The 5,625-nt window shown below is 34.8% G+C and overlaps 1 long non-coding RNA gene across 1 annotated transcript; it reads left to right on the forward strand.

Moving 5' to 3' along the window:
- The first annotated feature begins 1,452 nt into the window (after positions 1–1,452).
- LOC104790593 (uncharacterized) lies at positions 1,453–4,728 on the forward strand. Its single transcript, XR_768711.3, has 4 exons — positions 1,453–1,944; positions 2,262–2,328; positions 2,442–2,557; positions 4,316–4,728. It is a non-coding gene; the product is annotated as an uncharacterized LOC104790593 (long non-coding RNA).
- The last annotated feature ends 897 nt before the right edge of the window (positions 4,729–5,625 follow it).

Here is a 5,625-nt window from a genome sequence, read left to right on the forward strand (position 1 = left end):
CTTAAGAATCTTTTCTAGCAAAATGTTGGTTGCAACCTCACCTTCCCTACCTTTTTATTCATCTTAATTTCAACATTGACAATCTTTTGTTTCAATCATCTTTTCTTTGGAAAACATTTGCTCTGTTTATTTTTTAAATTAAAGTATGCATGAGTCGTGTGCTGTGTGCTGGTTGATCGAGAGATTGAATACCGTATAAATAAATGTATGATTAAAGACTATTAAGTTTGGCTAGTAGTTTTTAACAGACGAAAAGTTTGGGTAGTTGAAAAACATTGTGCTGCATGAGCAATGCATGTGATTATTGATTGAATTTGTACCATATTATATTTGGTACATGATCATTTTTGTATGGTGGTGCATCCATCAAATCAATTCTTTTTATTATAGAGAATAATAAGAAACCAAAAGTATTATTGATCTTCTTTTCTTCTTAAGGGATAACAACCAATTGTAGTAATATAATATAAATAAACTTACGAACATTCTAATGTTTCTCCAATATAGTTTATAAACCTTTTTCCCCACTTGGAATCATGCAAACCAAGAGTATTGTTGCTGACGAACTTATCCTTAACTTATAATTATATATATATATGCTACATTTCGTTATCATTCGAAAACTCCATAAGTTGCCAGCTTGTTAATACAGCAAAATATAAATATTTAAATAATTTATAAAAACTTCAATAATACTTGTCGTTGAAGCCCACAGATTCTTTATGGCCCATTATTGTCCATGCAACCGCAGCCACCACACGGATGGCTAAAGTCACCATATATATTTTGGTTTCCTTTAATAGACCGTATCTTATAGTATATAATTTTTTTTAAAACAATATAGGAATTATTGAAATATTATTAGTTCTGTGAAAGTTACCCATGTGTGTCACATCATTACTCTAGGATAAATGATGCTTAGCCATTTCGCTAGGTTTGGACTAATTAGTCTTCAACTTTGCCTTTTGTTTCATTTGATAAGACTTCTACTCCTACTAATCCTTGTTTAGCCACGTAAAGTATTCCTCCTAGTTTATGTCATTGACCGTAGTATCTCTCGAGTCAAAGATCTTGAGATGACTATTTAGTATTTAATGATTAGTTCGGAAGAATCTGTGAGGGTAATGAAAAGACAAATATTTCATCAAAATACCTAAGTAGATTTCCCGAATCTAGATATATATTTTTCTTTTTTTTTTGCATCGATCAAACCATACCATATATGTAAGAGCAATCTCATTGCACAATTTCTTGGGATGTCTCCAATTTTTTTAGTAATATAAACAAAAAAAAAAAAAAATTTAATTCTAATTTTTGAGAGATCTGTGTCTCTGCGGTGATCCTTTGAGAGTAGCAGAGACCCGACACGTGTATAATTTATATTGGTTGAGTTTTGTTTTTTTGTTTTTTATTATTCAGTTTTATCTTCTCTTCGTTTTCTTTCTTTCTCTCGACAATATCGAAACGAGAGAAACACAAAAGAACATCACGACAATAGCTCTCGCATCGTCCTCTTTTTCTTCCGATCGATTCGATCTCGCCTCGTCATCCTCTAAACCGATCCCGCCTCATCGCCTTTAGAAGACGAAACCCTCGAAGAAATCGAAGAGACACGCGGCCGAAGAGGAGGAGGAGGAGCAGTCTCCTAAGAAAGCGAAGGAGAGCAAGAAGAAGAAACACAAGAGATCGATATCATCAGATGAATCCGAAGAAGAGGAGGAGCAATCATCTCCTAAGAAATAGAAGGAGAGCAAGAAGAAGAAACACAAGAGATTGATATCATTTGATGAATCCGAAGAAGAAGAAGAAGAAGAGCCAGAGACTACTCATCAAATCGTCGATACGAAGCCCGTTGTTACAACAAAGAAGGAGTCGGATTCGGATTTTTAGAAGGTTTTTAGCTCCCCTCTGCTTCCAGATCTGCTTCTGCAGTCTCTCTCTCAGGTTCCATTTCCTCCTCTTCTCTTCTTCTCCCGTATAGTATACAAAAGGGTCTTTTCTATTAGAATCTAACTGTTTTGTCTTTTGGGGTTTTATCAAAGCACTTAGCTTTAAAAAAGCGAAATGGTCAAAAATTGATGCCATCAGAATCAATTCTTTTCTGAGTAGGATTAGATTAGCCATACAAGCGAAATGGTTCCAACTTTGTTAATCTGTTCTCTATTCACTATGCTTTATATAGTTGATGATGTAACCCTTCTTGTTTTGGTGCCTTATCTATCTTCTCCTGAATCTGTTCATCAAGCCATTGTTGATGATAGGTTCGCAGGGATGTCAAAGGAAGAAGCTTCTTCCATCTTGATTCAGACTACCTTTAGGGGTTATTTGGTATGTTTTTATACTCTTGATCCAGGTTTAGCTTGATTAGAACTTGTGTGTGCTATAGCCACTCATGAATGTGAGCAACTGTAACCTTGGCTTCTATGGTTTCTCCAATGTAGGCAAGAAGTGGAACGACAACAATCAGTCCAAGGCACAAGTGGAAGCGGGTATGCTGCACAAGCACGAGGCAACAATGAGAAGGGAAAGAGCATTAGCTTATGCATTCACACATCAGGTATGATCATAACCGACTCATATATTGGATTTGGTTTAATGCTTATGACCATAACCGACTCATATATATTATTTGCATTCACACATTGGATTTGGTTTAATGCTTATGATCATAAGCGACTCATATATATTGTTTGTAGAATAAAAAGGTAGTCTTGTTTTTTTAAAGTAGAATCCGATTGATTTATTGCTTGGTAGTTAAGCACTTAGTAAATGTTTGGTAGTTGTAACACTTAAACACTAAAAACATTTGTAGAAATAAAAAAGGTAGTCTTTTAGAATAAAAACAGTTGTAACACTTAAACTAGAAGGGAGTCTTGTTTGTAGAATTAAAAGGTCTTGATTTTTTGTATGTTGTCAATGCTTGGTAGTTAAGAACTTAGTAAATGCTTGGTAGTTGTAACACTTAAACACTAAACTCTTCCTTCTCCTTCAATTTGCTATTTATAACGCTTCTATGTTCTCCTTCAATAACCACAAAAGCTTTACAATAAACCCAACTACCAATTCTTCTTCTCTCCATCTTTCACAGAGTTTAGGGTATGAATTCTTTTTCTCTAAACTTTACAGACCTCTTGACTAGCCAAGTTGGGGTGAATAATCCAGAATCTCTTCCATCTTCACCTATTCAAATAAGCTCATCACCTATCCCTCAGTTTAGTACACAATTTAGTGATATCAACGAGGTAGCTGAAAACTCTAGGGAAGCTAGAATCCGATGGACTGCCCAAGAAGATGTTGTCTTGATCAGTGGTTGGCTAAACATTAGCAAAGATCCAGTCGTGAGCAATGGGCAAAAGGGTGGTTCCTTTTGGGAGCGTATTGCACACTACTATGGAACGAGTGAAGCAGTAGCGGGTAAACCAAAGAGAGGGGCCAGTCAATGTAAGCAGAGATGGAAAAAAATAAATGAGACTGTCAACAAGTTTGTAGGATGTTACAACCAAGCTTCGAGTAGGAGAACCAGTGGCCAGTCAGAAGATGATGTTCTCCAAATGGCAAACGATTTGTACGTCAATGATCAGAAAATGAAGTTCTCTCTAGAGCATGCTTGGAGGCTTCTTCGTCATGAGCAGAAGTGGTGTTCTTCGAATGCTTTGAGAGGACCTGAAAACACCAAACGAACAAAGCTTGATGTTAGTGGCAAATATTCCTCCAGTTCAAATACAACTTCTCGTCTTGAGGAAGAAGCTATTGAACGCCCTCCAGGTGTTAAGGCATCCAAAAGGAAAGCAAAAAACAATGGTGGTGGTATAGAAACTGAGGGTAATTCTCTACAAAAGTTAGAGAAGGCGTGGGAGATCAGATTGAGAGAAATAGCTGCGAGAGAACGAATTTCCAAGCAACGACTTCTAGCGAGTCTAGTCAACAAAACTGATCTGTCCGAGGCTGAAATCAATCTGAGAAAGAAGCTAATTGATGAGATGTTAGGATAGTTTGAGTCTTGTATCAATGTTAAGTGGTTATGTTCTGTTATCAATGCTAAGTTGTTCTGTTCTTGTTTCGTTTTGACGGGATGTCTAGTGGTTCTGTTCTTGTTTCGTTTTAATCAATGTTAAGTGGTTATGTTCTGTTATCAATGCTAAGTTGTTCTGTTCTTGTTTCGTTTTAATCAATGTTAAGTGGTTCTGTTCTGTTATCAATGCTAAGTTGTTCTGCTCTTGTTTCGTTTTAATCAATGTTAAGTGGTTCTGTTCTTGTTGAGTTTTTGTTTGTTGATAGGTTGTTATCTCATGTGTTGTTTGCTTATCCTCGACAGGTTTACGTTCCAATCATACCCGTGAACCTTGTGATCTCACGTTGGCACAAGAGAACAACAAGTTTCTGGTCTTGGTTCTGATCTTCCCGTGACTTTCTCCTTGTGATCTCAAGTCGGCACAAGAGAACAACAAGTCTCTGGTCTTGGTTTTTTGTGTTTTTCTTTCACCACAACAAGAGAACAACGCACGTGAACAACAAGAGAACAACGCCCGTGAACAACAAGAGAACAAAGCCCGTGAATTTTTTTGTGTTTTTCTTTCCCCACTTGATGTTCAGTAAACTTGTATATATAGCAAACGAGAATCATATTCAGTCTCTTGTAATTCTCTTATCTGGCAAAAATTTGGCACAACTCGATATTAGACCGATGCTAATTATGTTATTCATAATGCTTTTATATGTTTCTATCATTATATGTTTTTTTTTAAATTATATTCAGTTTTAAATTTGTGGTTTTTTTAGGATTGTAATATATGTTTTAAAGTTTTTTAATGTAATATATTTGTATTTTTTAGTAAATGTATTCTACTACTAGTTTTTATTTTCTTAATATTGCATAAATTATATAACTAACATTTATGATATTATAAAATATACTTTAAACATTTTTTTAATAAAAAAAGTTAGACACCCAAAGATGACTAATGGGAGGACAAAAGTTAAAAGGAAGGATGTGAAGAAATTTGTATTATCTTTAGTATTATTAAAAGATATAGACACTCAAATGAATATGTGTATTGGGTTTGCTCTAAGTGTTCTAAATGTATTGTTGTAATTCAGATTGGGGGCAAAAGGTTTTTTGAACTTGTCAACCATCCACTAGGGTGATTTAGCGTCGTTTAATCTTTAAAACTGAAAATGTTTTCTATATTGAATTTTTTTGTTTCTGACATCAGAGATAAAGAAAAGAAAAGTCAAAGTTAAAAATTTAGTTATTGTTATATAATCTTTATCCATTTGTTGTGATTCCCATTTAACTTTGGTTATGTTTATTTGGCACCGGTTAAATATCATATCTGTTTATTGTGCTGTTTCATACCATATGTTAGTTGTCACCAATCAGACAGTGTTAAGACTCGAACGCGTCACGGTGACCAGGAGACTTGGTGTGCTAGTCATACTGATTTAAAATGTTCTCGAGCCTTGTAATTTTTGAGTCCAAGCTTGACTTTAAATTTGGATACCATATTTCACATGGTAGCCAATTTATTATACTAATTTTCACATGAGGATTATGTCACAATAACATATATCTGCAATCTGTTCTCACTGTCTCGTTATTAAATAAATTACAAAATTGTTTTTGTG

The sequence above is a fragment of the Camelina sativa genome, chromosome 6, assembly GCF_030686135.1.
Source record: "Camelina sativa cultivar CO46 ecotype springtype chromosome 6, ASM3068613v1".
In the NCBI taxonomy this organism is placed as follows: Eukaryota; Viridiplantae; Streptophyta; class Magnoliopsida; order Brassicales; family Brassicaceae; genus Camelina; species Camelina sativa.